The sequence below is a fragment of the Sphaerodactylus townsendi genome, linkage group LG07 (genome assembly GCF_021028975.2).
Source record: "Sphaerodactylus townsendi isolate TG3544 linkage group LG07, MPM_Stown_v2.3, whole genome shotgun sequence".
In the NCBI taxonomy this organism is placed as follows: domain Eukaryota; kingdom Metazoa; phylum Chordata; class Lepidosauria; order Squamata; family Sphaerodactylidae; genus Sphaerodactylus; species Sphaerodactylus townsendi.
The window spans coordinates 4,973,029-4,986,147 of record NC_059431.1 but is presented as its reverse complement, the minus strand read 5'-3'; the positions used below and the strand labels follow the sequence as shown (position 1 = coordinate 4,986,147).

General features: G+C 58.9%; 1 protein-coding gene across 11 annotated transcripts in view; it reads left to right on the top strand.

Annotated features, from left to right (window-relative positions):
* Positions 1-13,119, top strand: part of CELF4 (CUGBP Elav-like family member 4) — a 912,878-nt gene that overhangs the window by 185,848 nt on the left and 713,911 nt on the right. The gene's annotated exons all lie outside the window — the stretch shown is intronic.

The window sequence follows — 13,119 nt, the reverse complement described above, 5'->3', positions numbered from 1 at the left end:
CAACAATACAGTGATTAAAACTTTAAAATAATAAATAACACTACCCTGTTTCCCCGAATATAAGACATCCCCTAAAAATAAGACATAGTAGAGGTTTTGCTGAAGTGCGAAATATAAGGAATCCCCCGAAAGTAAGACGTAGCAAAGTTTTTGTTTGGAAGCATGCCTGACGAACAGAACACAGAAAAATAAGACATCCCCTGAAAATAAGACATAGCGCATCTTTGGGAGCAAAAATTAATATAAGACACTGTCTTATATTTGGGGAAATACGGTAGTACAATACTGTAATACTATAATACTAAAGCCAATATTAATATTTAATTAATTTCACAGTCTTCCCAACATTGCCAACTTCTGCTTTGGAAATTCCTGGAGATTTCAGGAGTGGGCGGAGCCTGAGGAAGGTGGGGTTTATGGAGGGGAGGGGCTTCAGCAGGGTTCGATACGATAGAGTACATCCTCCAAAGCAGCCATTTTCTCCAACAGAACTGTCCTTGGTCCTTCGGAGCTGAATTGTATAAGCAGAAGATCTCCAGTTGGAAATTGGCAACCCTGTCCATTTAAGATTTGCTGGGCTTTATAGGTAGAAGCAGTTGATATCCTGACCTGTTGATTGGCAGGAACAGTCACTCCTCCCCTAAAACAAACCCCTATGCTGAATAACCAAATAGAAGTAGTCATTCATGATTGGCACAATCATTGCTTAAAACACAGATCCCTTAGAAGAGGGCAGAGAGCTGTTCCCATTGGCAGCAGAGGAGGGGTTTCACAATAGTGGGTATAAATTATGGGCAGAAATTACACCTACCGTAATTTCCAACTAGGAAAAAATTACGCTAAGATGAGCAACAGAGGAATCAGAGGAATCACCTATGGAGGTGATGAGCTCAGCCTTACTGGCAATTTTTAAGCAGCAGCTGAACAAACACTTGTCTGAGATGCTCTAGGGCACAGGTGTCAAACTCGCAGCCCTCCAGATGTTATGGAATACAGTTCCCATCATCCCCTGCCAGCATGATGCTGGCAGGGGATGATGGGAACTGTAGTCCATGACATCTTGTGGGCCGCAAGTTTGACACTTATGCTCTAAGCTGTATTGAGCATGGGGTTGGACTAGATGTCCTCTGTGGCCCCTTCCAACTTTTTATGATTCTATGATTAAGACTGCAATACTCCAGTTTTCTTTCTTTCTTTCTTTCTTTCTTTCTTTCTTTCTTTCTTTCTTTCTTTCTTTCTTTCTTTCTTTCTTTCTTGCTTGCTTGCTTGCTTGCTTGCTTTCTTTCTTTCTTTCTTTCTTTCTTTCTTTCTTCCTTCCTTCCTTCCTTCCTTCCTTCCTTCCTTCCTTCCTTCCTTTCTTTCTTTCTTTCTTTCTTTCTTTCTTTCTTTCTTTCTTTCTTTCTTTCTTTCTTTCTTTCTTTCTTTCTTTCTTTCTATCTATCAAATTCAGGTTTTCTTTGCACGTTACACACAAAGCCCTAATTTACATTAAACGTCACCCTCTAATCCCCGAGCGTTCTTTCCTCCTTAGCCCTCTCTGATCCGGTAACGGTAGTTAGCCCGCCTTAACTGAAATAAATCTACATCTACATATCAAACGCATCCTTGGACCTCTAGGAAATGAAATCCTTTAAGTGCCGTCTTTTGTGCTGGCGGTTTGAAGCTGCTGAGATTTTTTTTCCTGTCTTGCCAATAGTTGACCCAAAAGGTCTCCAGGCCCGAATGACGCAGGACGTTGTCCAGTCAAACAGTTTGGGTCCCAAAATGTCCGCTAACACTATTTGGAACTGGTGTGGAAGGGAGGGGGAAATATTCCGGTTCAGTATCATTTTGCTGGTCTTTCACGGCCCCCTCCCCCTGACAAAGCTGCCTCGGGTCTGTAGGACTGGATCAAGATTTTTGCGATGCTGCATTTGCCACTCCGCACGCGTTCGTCATTTGAATAACAAAACTGGTAACAAATCTTCTGGCATCAAGCATGCTTTGCATCAATTAAAGACATCAAAATGAAATCCCCTCCTCATTTCTTTTTGGTTCTGCTTCTTAACACTTTATCTGTTTTTTTTTCTCTCTTCATGTGATACTCTAACTCCTTTCCCCCCTGAGGTCTTGTTCCCAGAATGTTTCTGTTATTCTCTTTCTGTCCTATTGAGTTCTGAGCTTGGACGGAGATCCTGTTGGACATTACCCGTTTCCCCAAATTTGAATACTCAAGGGCTCATTCCGCACATGCAGAATAATGCGCTTTCAAAATGCTTTCAGTGCTCTTTGAAGCTGTGCGGAATGGCAAAATCCACTTGCAGTTGTGAAAGTGGTTTGAAAACGCATTATTTTGCGTGTGCGGAAGGGGCCGAGGTGTGGTTGGAAAGTAAATAATGAGGGAGGGTTTTCAGTTTCTCCTCCCTCTGGTTTCAACCTTCCAAATCCCTGGTTTGAACTGTATATCTGTCCAGACTTTGAATACGCATGTACCCTTGGAGAGATCCTTCTCTATGGGGTGGGGGAAAGATGGACTGCAACACAGGGAGCCAAAACCCGAGTCGGCCGAAGGAGCGACTTGGTTTGAGGATAAATGAAATGAAATGAAATGAAATGAAAATAGAAAGGAGCATCCTGATGGAGTGAAATTAAAATCTCGAGCAAAGTTTGTCAGCTCCTCGGACTCCGAACGTTCTGGCTGCGCGTACCGGATCACGTTGCGGCATTGAAGCAACTGGAGCCGAATTGTTCCAGGATTTCTCGAGCTAATATGACAAGTGGTGTAGGGAAGGGGGGCCGAATATGACAAGCGGTGTAGGGAATGTAGTGTAGGCTGGAGAAATAGAAACAGATAAAAATCAATGGAATCTGAGAGAGAGAGAGAGAGAGAGAGAGAGAGAGAGAGAGAGAGAGATCTCCTTTGCCAAGTTTCCAGCTGCCTCTTGGAGAGAATTTTTTTACGGACAAGATACAAGCCTTTGAAAATAGGAGATGGAATGGAACTGCTGACAGCCAACTCTGAGCAAGCTGCTTGGAGATTGTCCTTCCTTTCTCTCTCCCCCCAGCCTTATTTTTCCCATCTTTCATCCTTACTTTTCGACATTTCTTACAATCGAGTGCTCCTTGCTGTTGAGAGAATGAACAGAACGAGTCTTGCGCCATAGTGGTCAGCGGGTTGGCCTCGGATCTGGCAGGCCATCAAGTCCAACCCCCTGCCAGGCAGGAACACACAATCAAAACACTCACCTTAAATCCATTACTCCGTGTCCTAGTCTCTGAGGCAGCTAATACATATTAACTGCCACACCCCGGCCAGTGTTGGGATCCAAAAATTTTAGTAACAGGTTCCCATAGTGGTGGGATTCAAACAGTGGCGTAGCGCCCACGGGGCATGACAGGGGTGTGGCCGGGCATTCCGGGGGTGGGGCATTAATAATTTATTTATTACTGTAAAAAACTTTTACTGTAAAAAAAAGTTCCTAATTTCCAGCTGGTATCTTTCTGTCCATAATTTAAACTCATTATAGCAAGTCCTATCGTCTACTGCCAACAGAAGCAACTAAAGAGTCCCCTGGACCCAACAGTAGTTAAAGGGTCCCTCCTCTTACTAGCCAGCAAGCTCCGGGCTACGAGAAAGAAGAAGAGAGGGGGAGGCGAGGGTGTGGAGACGGAAAAGCGGACCCAATTAGTAACCCCCTCTCGGCACACACAAATAATTAAAAACCCACTCTCGGGAACTGGTGAGAATCTGCTGGATCCCACCTCTGACCCCGGGCTGAATAACAGGCGTCGATAATGAACATGGAATGGTAAGGGGCTTCCAACTTATAAGGAAGGGGGTTCTTGACATGTAAAAGGCAGATCGTGTAGGTGGAACTCCAATTACTCTGAGCCAGTGGAGGAATCGAGAGGGACTTGCGTATCAGGAAAAAGGAGCAGCATAAAGATGAGTGTGTGTTGTAGATAGTCGGTGGAGTCTTGCCCGGTAGAGACAAGCTTTGCAAATAAAGCTACTAGAGAACCTCTTCTGTTGGCTTGCTACTTAATAAAATAAATATTGGGCACCACAGCAGCAAATGGGCCCACCCTGTGCCCAAACACCATGCCTTGAAAGGATTTCCACTCTGAGGTCCTTTAACTGGAAATGCCGAGGACACAGCTTGGAATCTTTTGTGATGCCCTGGAGAAGACAGAGCCCTTCCCAGAGGTGGGATCCAGCAGGTTCTCACAGGTTCCCGAGAGTAGGTTACTAATTATTTGTGTGTGCCGAGAGGGGGTTACTAATTGGTGATTTTTGCCACGTGACTTTTGCCTTAGTTACACCCCTCCTCTCAGCAGTAGCGCGCAGAATGTGAAGCAGTCTAGCAGGAGGTGCACCGGCATGCGTGGCAGCCTGCGCCTGCGTGCATTCGTTTCCCGCCCGGGGACCGGCGCAGCGGCTGCGTCCTTGCCACAGCCTCGCCCAGGAATGCCCCACCCAGGAATGCCTGACCACACCCCATCGTGCCCCGCCCAGCCCCATTGACACTACGCCACAGTTTGAATCCCACCACCATGGGAACCTGTTACTAAAATTTTTGGATCCTGCCACGGGCCCTTCCCCTTATAAATGTAAAGACAACAAATATGTTTATTAGGAAGTGTCTGGACACAAAGGGCTGTGCAGGATACTGAAGAAGGCATGCCTCCAGTGGTGGGATTCAAATAATTTAACAACCGGTTCCTGTGGTGGGATTCAAATAATTTAACTGGTTGTTTACAAGCACCATTTTAACAACCGGTTCTGCCGAAGTGGTGCGAACCGGATGAATCCCACCACTGCCTGCCTCTCACTGTGGCCTTATGGTCGAATGCCCTCAGAAATAGAACTAAAAATAAACTTTAAATAAACCAACCCCTCCAAAAGTAGGAGTCGAAAAAAGGCCAAAAACAATTAGAGGCAACGGCCAGCCGGAAGAAAATGAGTCTTAAGGCGCTTTTTAAAAAGAGGAGGAGAATCCATTAAGCCGAATATTGGCTGGTAAAGAGTTCCATAGATAAGGCGCAACGAGGGTGGCGAAGCACAAACACGCGGCGCGGAGGAGCAGATAAGCCATTTTCGGAGCGAGAAGAATCCAAAACCATCCCAGAAAGTGGGGGAGAAAAGTATGGTTGACAGTTCTGGGTTTGGAAATAGAGGAAGATTTGGAAGGAGAGCACGAGGAAGGTGGCATTTGATTTCTGCAGGGGATCACATTAGAGTCCATCCTCTGAAGCAGCGGTTTGCAATTTTGCAGTTGCAATTTTGGGACCTTGTCAGGGCCCATAAGGCATTTGGCATTTCTCAAGGGAGCGCCGAGGCCCATTCCGCACATGCAGAATAATGCACTTTCAATCCAGTTTCAATGCACTTTGCAGCTGGATTTTACAGTACGGAATAGCAAAATCCACTTGCAAACAATTGTGAAAGTGGACTGAAAGTGCATTATTCTGCATGTGTGGAAGGGCCCCAAAACCAATTGACTTTGGCATAGCACAGGTTTTTTTAATGTCATTCAACATACATTTCCTATGAATACACTGCCTGCTGGTTTAGAAGAGTTTGGATTCATATCCCCCCTTTCTCTCCTGCAGGAGACTCAAAGGGGCTTACAATCTCCTTGCCCTTCCCCCCCTCACAACAAACACCCTGTGAGGTGGGTGGGGCTGAGAGAGCTCCGAGAAGCTGTGACTAACCCAAGGTCACCCAGCTGGCGTGTGTGGGAGTGCACAGGCTAATCTGAATTCCCCCAGATAAGCCTCCACAGCTCAGGCGGCAGAGCTGGGAATCAAACCCGGTTCCTCCAGATTAGGTACACAAGCTCTTAACCTCCTACGCCACTGCTGCTCCCAATTATGTGTTCATGTCTTGTGTGTCTGTTTTAAAGAAGAAGAGTTTGGGATTATAACCTGCTTTTCTCAAATGTAAGGAGTTTCAAAATGGCTTACAGGTTTTTTTCCTTCCTCTGCCCATAGCAGACACCTTGCGAGGTAGGTGGGGCTGAGAGAGTTCTAAGAGAACTGTGACCCAGCAGGCTTCATCTGTAGGAGTGAGAAATCGAACCTGGCTCTCCAGATTAAAGCCCGCTATTCGCATGGAAAAATGGGGAAACAAACCTGGTTCACCAAATTATAGTCTGCCGCTCATGTGGAGGAGTGGGGAATCCAATTCAGTTCTCCAGATCAGAGTCTGCCACTCATGCGGAGGAGTGGAAAAACAAACCCAGATTAGAGTTTACCACTCGGGTGCAGGAGTGGGGAATCTAGCCCAGTTCTCCAGATTAGAGTCCGCCACTCACGTGGAAGAGTGTGGAATCACAACCGGTTTTCCAGGTTGGAGTCCACCTGCTCTAGACCACTACATCACACCACTAAATTAATGTAAACTTTAACGTCAGCACTATGTTGGAAATATCATGTTGGTTAATGGAAAAGCCCAGTGGTGCTTCCATCCTGAGAAAACAGAACTGAAATCTCAGGTCCCAGTTGTGCCAAAATAGTCATGAAACTCAGTGCTTTCGGCAGTTGGCTGTGTTGGTCTGACGCAGAACAGCTAGATTTGATTCCAGTACCACCGTAGAGCTCAACAAGGCTTTTGGGGTATAAACAGTGGTGGGATCCAAAAATTTTAGTAACAGGTTCCCATGGTGGTGGGATTCAAACTGTGGCGTAGTGCCAATGGGGCTGGGCAGGGCACGATGGGGGCGTGGCCGGACATTCTGGGGCGGGGCATTCCTGGGCGGGGCAGTGGCAAGGACGCAGTCGCTGCGCCAGTCCTTGGGCGGGAAACAAATGCACGCAGGCGCAGGCTGCCACGCACACCGGTTCACCTCCTGCTAGACTGCTTCAAGTTCTGCGCGCTACTGCTGAGAGGAGGGGCGTAACTAAGGCAAAAGTCATGGGGCAAAATCACCAATTAGTAACCCCCCCTCGGCACACACAAATAATTAGTAACCTACTCTCGGGAACCTGTGAGAGCCTGCTGGATCCCACCTCTGGGTATAAACTTCCAAGAGTCAATGCTCCCTTCGGACCAAACTGATACCCTGAAAATGTTGTCCATCTTGAAGGTGCTGCTGGACTCGAATCAAGCGCTGAAATTTCAGCCTCACCCCTGCCGCCGTCTGGCACAGGAGTGGGGAAAAAATGTGCCTTTCTTTAGTAATGGCAAAGAAACCTCGGGAGTCTGGGCCTTTGCTTTAATGGGACACAATCCAGCTTCCCCCTGCTCTCGGTTGCGGCTGGAATCAAACTACCTCCCGCCTGCTTCGCTGCTTTCCCGACACATGATTTAACTTTATTTCTGGGTTTCTATTTCTCCAAAACACGCAGGACTCGATGTTTTTGTAGTTATACATGGTGGCATAATTCCCGTAGCCTCGGGGCCGTTGCGGCGCCGCTAAAAGATCCCTCCGAGGAACAGAGCTGCAATGTTCTACCTTATTATGTGATTAGTCACTCTCTGCAACCTCGTGCCCCCCCCACCCTCTGCCTAGCTCTGAACTTCTTTGTCTATGTGCAATTTCAAAACCAAACAAGCAAACCTGGGGTTGACGCTCAAACAGCATCAGGGAAACAGGCTGTTAAAAAGATGGTGACTTGTCCATTGGTTGATCTAGCGACTGCTGCATCCACAGATAGTTAGATATGGTGCTATTGATGTGCCACAGCGCTCGTTCCAGATTGAATTATTGTAACGTGCTATATATGGACCTCGGAGGGAGGTCCGGAAGCTCGGGCTGGTGCAGAATGCGGTGGCTTGTCTCCTGACTGCAAGGGCGTAAACCCAGGGAGACATATGGGGGCCAATGTCCCTGGGTGGCGCCCATTTAGTCACATGGGTGGTGCCCAGAGGTGGGATCCAGCAGGTTCTCACAGGTTCCCGAGAGTAGGTTACTAATTATTTGCATGTGCCGAGAGGGGGTTACTAATTGGTGACTTTGCCACATGATTTTTGCCTTAGTTATGTCCCTCTTCTCAGCAGTAGCGTGCAGAACTTGAAGCAGTCTAGCAGGAGGTGCACTGGCGTGCGTGGCAGCCTGCATCTGCATGCATTCGTTTCTCGCCCAGGGACTGGCGCAGCAGCTGCGTCCTTGCCACAGCACCGCCCAGGAATGCCCCACCCCTGGAATGCCCGGCCACGCCCCCGCCGTGCCCTGCCCAGCCCCATTGGCGCTACGCCACTGTTGGAATCCCACCACCCTGGGAACCTGTTACTAAAATTTTTGGATCCCACCACTGGGTCTAACCATAAATTCTTGCCAAGGCGCTGAGATTGGAGGGGGATTGCTGGTGGAAAGTGCTGGGAAGGTACAGCCAACTTACCGGCTTTTCAAGGCAAGAGACGATCAGAGGTGGTTTGCCATTGGCTGCCTTTGTGTAGCAATCTGAGACGTCCTTGGTGGTCTCCCTTCCAAATAGTAACCTGCTAGCCTGAGCCATCACTGCTGTCGGGTCTGCTGACGATATGGAATCAAAACGTTTACCCATTGAGTTGGTCTCTACCCATGCTGTGAGCAGCATTTCAGGAACTCAGTGAAAGGTCACCCCTGCCCCCAATGCCATCACAGCCTTTGCAGCTCATAGCCTCCCTCACTGAACTTGCTTAAGCATCAATGTTGCTGGCCTCCATCAGAGGAAATTGGAGTATCGTCTGTGCATGCACACACCACCCTTTTGGTGTCAGGGGAAGGATTCAAACCCACCCACCCCCAATGAATTTTTAAAAAATACATTTTCAGATTTTCCTGCAAACCTCAGGTCAGCATGGCCCTGATCTGTGGATTTAAGTATCCGCAGATTAGGCCAAGCTTTCTGATTAGATGGAAGATGTGAAGGAGCAGTTTACCTCTGAATTCCAAATGCTGAAGGCAAAAAAAAAAAATGCAAGGACCATCGCTTTTGTCAGTCGACTAGATGGACCTGTCTGATCCATCAAGGCAGTTCTTGGAAAGTCAATGTGCGACTTGCGTCACGGTCTCCCGGGGCCTAAACCGATGCTCTCCATCCCTACAATTTGCGTGTGTGTGAATGTGAAGTGAATGTAGAGCAGGGGCTGTTCTCTTCTGAGATCTGTCTAGGAAGCGCTTTCTCTTTTCCTCTCTCTGCTCATCTTGAGAGCGACGATTGCTGGCCCTTTAATTCCATTCAGCTTTCCTTCATCTGAGGAAAAGAAGAAGAAGAGAGCTACTGGAATAGTTAACACAAAAGGATACCGTCAATAGGTAATGCACCTGGAGATTTATCACTTTATTGAAGGAATTAATAATTACAACAATCTGAATGCCATCACTTAGCTCTTTCTCCCCCCCCCCTTCCTCCAAAATTCATTAATTAAAAAGCTTTTCCATCCTCTTGAGACCCTCTTAGTTTTAAAAACCTTAAGCTTTGATCAGCGATCACGTTGCTTCCGGAGCATTATTTTAAACACAAAAGGAAGACAACAAAACAAAACGGTGCGTAATCCTTCCTCTCCTCGCCGAAATCACATCTTTAAACTGTACTCCGGGGATTTCGCGCACACCTTGGGCGTCTCTCTTTTCCACCCCGTCCCCGATTTTCTTTCGAGAGAGAATTGTGTCACGTCCTTCCTGTTCTCAGGATATCTCAGTGCGGAGCAGGGAGGTGTCGCTCACAAATGCCCCAGGATCCCAAGATGTCGAAAGGTTCCTATAAATAGGCATCACTTGAGCAGGTGGTTTCAAGCAAGTTTGCTGGTACCAAAACTTGGCTGGGGAAAACCTGTAAAAAGAGTTTCCCTGGACGACCGTGATCTACTAATGCTAGTTTCACAGTGGAAGTTCACTCACCTACCTACCTACCTACCTACCTACCTACCTACCTACCTACCTACCTACCTACCTACCTACCCCCCCCCCCCCCCCCCCCCCCCCCCCCCCCCCCCCCCCCCCCCCCCCCCCCCCCCCCCCCCCCCACCACCCCCCCCCCCCCCCCCAACCCCCCCCCCCCCCCCCCCCCCCCCCCCCCACCCCCCCCCCCCCCCACCCCCCCCCCCCTCCCCCACCCCCCCCCCCCCCAAGCCCCCCCCCCCCCAAGCCCCCCCCCCCCCGGGCCCCCCCCCCCCCCCAAACCCCCCCCCCCCCCGCCCCCCCCCCCCCCCACCCCCCCCCCCCCCCACCCCCCCCCCCCCCCACCCCCCCCCCCCCCCACCCCCCCCCCCCCCCACCCCCCCCCCCCCCCACCCCCCCCCCCCCCCACCCCCCCCCCCCCCCACCCCCCCCCCCCCCCACCCCCCCCCCCCCCCACCCCCCCCCCCCCCCACCCCCCCCCCCCCCCACCCCCCCCCCCCCCCACCCCCCCCCCCCCCCACCCCCCCCCCCCCCCACCCCCCCCCCCCCCCACCCCCCCCCCCCCCCACCCCCCCCCCCCCCCACCCCCCCCCCCCCCCACCCCCCCCCCCCCCCACCCCCCCCCCCCCCCACCCCCCCCCCCCCCCACCCCCCCCCCCCCCCACCCCCCCCCCCCCCCACCCCCCCCCCCCCCCACCCCCCCCCCCCCCCACCCCCCCCCCCCCCCACCCCCCCCCCCCCCCACCCCCCCCCCCCCCCACCCCCCCCCCCCCCCACCCCCCCCCCCCCCCACCCCCCCCCCCCCCCACCCCCCCCCCCCCCCACCCCCCCCCCCCCCCACCCCCCCCCCCCCCCACCCCCCCCCCCCCCCACCCCCCCCCCCCCCCACCCCCCCCCCCCCCCACCCCCCCCCCCCCCCACCCCCCCCCCCCCCCACCCCCCCCCCCCCCCACCCCCCCCCCCCCCCACCCCCCCCCCCCCCCACCCCCCCCCCCCCCCACCCCCCCCCCCCCCCACCCCCCCCCCCCCCCACCCCCCCCCCCCCCCACCCCCCCCCCCCCCCACCCCCCCCCCCCCCCACCCCCCCCCCCCCCCACCCCCCCCCCCCCCCACCCCCCCCCCCCCCCACCCCCCCCCCCCCCCACCCCCCCCCCCCCCCACCCCCCCCCCCCCCCACCCCCCCCCCCCCCCACCCCCCCCCCCCCCCACCCCCCCCCCCCCCCACCCCCCCCCCCCCCCACCCCCCCCCCCCCCCACCCCCCCCCCCCCCCACCCCCCCCCCCCCCCACCCCCCCCCCCCCCCACCCCCCCCCCCCCCCACCCCCCCCCCCCCCCACCCCCCCCCCCCCCCACCCCCCCCCCCCCCCACCCCCCCCCCCCCCCACCCCCCCCCCCCCCCACCCCCCCCCCCCCCCACCCCCCCCCCCCCCCACCCCCCCCCCCCCCCACCCCCCCCCCCCCCCACCCCCCCCCCCCCCCACCCCCCCCCCCCCCCACCCCCCCCCCCCCCCACCCCCCCCCCCCCCCACCCCCCCCCCCCCCCACCCCCCCCCCCCCCCACCCCCCCCCCCCCCCACCCCCCCCCCCCCCCACCCCCCCCCCCCCCCACCCCCCCCCCCCCCCACCCCCCCCCCCCCCCACCCCCCCCCCCCCCCACCCCCCCCCCCCCCCACCCCCCCCCCCCCCCACCCCCCCCCCCCCCCACCCCCCCCCCCCCCCACCCCCCCCCCCCCCCACCCCCCCCCCCCCCCACCCCCCCCCCCCCCCACCCCCCCCCCCCCCCACCCCCCCCCCCCCCCACCCCCCCCCCCCCCCACCCCCCCCCCCCCCCACCCCCCCCCCCCCCCACCCCCCCCCCCCCCCACCCCCCCCCCCCCCCACCCCCCCCCCCCCCCACCCCCCCCCCCCCCCACCCCCCCCCCCCCCCACCCCCCCCCCCCCCCACCCCCCCCCCCCCCCACCCCCCCCCCCCCCCACCCCCCCCCCCCCCCACCCCCCCCCCCCCCCACCCCCCCCCCCCCCCACCCCCCCCCCCCCCCACCCCCCCCCCCCCCCACCCCCCCCCCCCCCCACCCCCCCCCCCCCCCACCCCCCCCCCCCCCCACCCCCCCCCCCCCCCACCCCCCCCCCCCCCCACCCCCCCCCCCCCCCACCCCCCCCCCCCCCCACCCCCCCCCCCCCCCACCCCCCCCCCCCCCCACCCCCCCCCCCCCCCACCCCCCCCCCCCCCCACCCCCCCCCCCCCCCACCCCCCCCCCCCCCCACCCCCCCCCCCCCCCACCCCCCCCCCCCCCCACCCCCCCCCCCCCCCACCCCCCCCCCCCCCCACCCCCCCCCCCCCCCACCCCCCCCCCCCCCCACCCCCCCCCCCCCCCACCCCCCCCCCCCCCCACCCCCCCCCCCCCCCACCCCCCCCCCCCCCCACCCCCCCCCCCCCCCACCCCCCCCCCCCCCCACCCCCCCCCCCCCCCACCCCCCCCCCCCCCCACCCCCCCCCCCCCCCACCCCCCCCCCCCCCCACCCCCCCCCCCCCCCACCCCCCCCCCCCCCCACCCCCCCCCCCCCCCACCCCCCCCCCCCCCCACCCCCCCCCCCCCCCACCCCCCCCCCCCCCCACCCCCCCCCCCCCCCACCCCCCCCCCCCCCCACCCCCCCCCCCCCCCACCCCCCCCCCCCCCCACCCCCCCCCCCCCCCACCCCCCCCCCCCCCCACCCCCCCCCCCCCCCACCCCCCCCCCCCCCCACCCCCCCCCCCCCCCACCCCCCCCCCCCCCCACCCCCCCCCCCCCCCACCCCCCCCCCCCCCCACCCCCCCCCCCCCCCACCCCCCCCCCCCCCCACCCCCCCCCCCCCCCACCCCCCCCCCCCCCCACCCCCCCCCCCCCCCACCCCCCCCCCCCCCCACCCCCCCCCCCCCCCACCCCCCCCCCCCCCCACCCCCCCCCCCCCCCACCCCCCCCCCCCCCCACCCCCCCCCCCCCCCACCCCCCCCCCCCCCCACCCCCCCCCCCCCCCACCCCCCCCCCCCCCCACCCCCCCCCCCCCCCACCCCCCCCCCCCCCCACCCCCCCCCCCCCCCACCCCCCCCCCCCCCCACCCCCCCCCCCCCCCACCCCCCCCCCCCCCCACCCCCCCCCCCCCCCACCCCCCCCCCCCCCCACCCCCCCCCCCCCCCACCCCCCCCCCCCCCCACCCCCCCCCCCCCCCACCCCCCCCCCCCCCCACCCCCCCCCCCCCCCACCCCCCCCCCCCCCCACCCCCCCCCCCCCCCACCCCCCCCCCCCCCCACCCCCCCCCCCCCCCACCCCCCCCC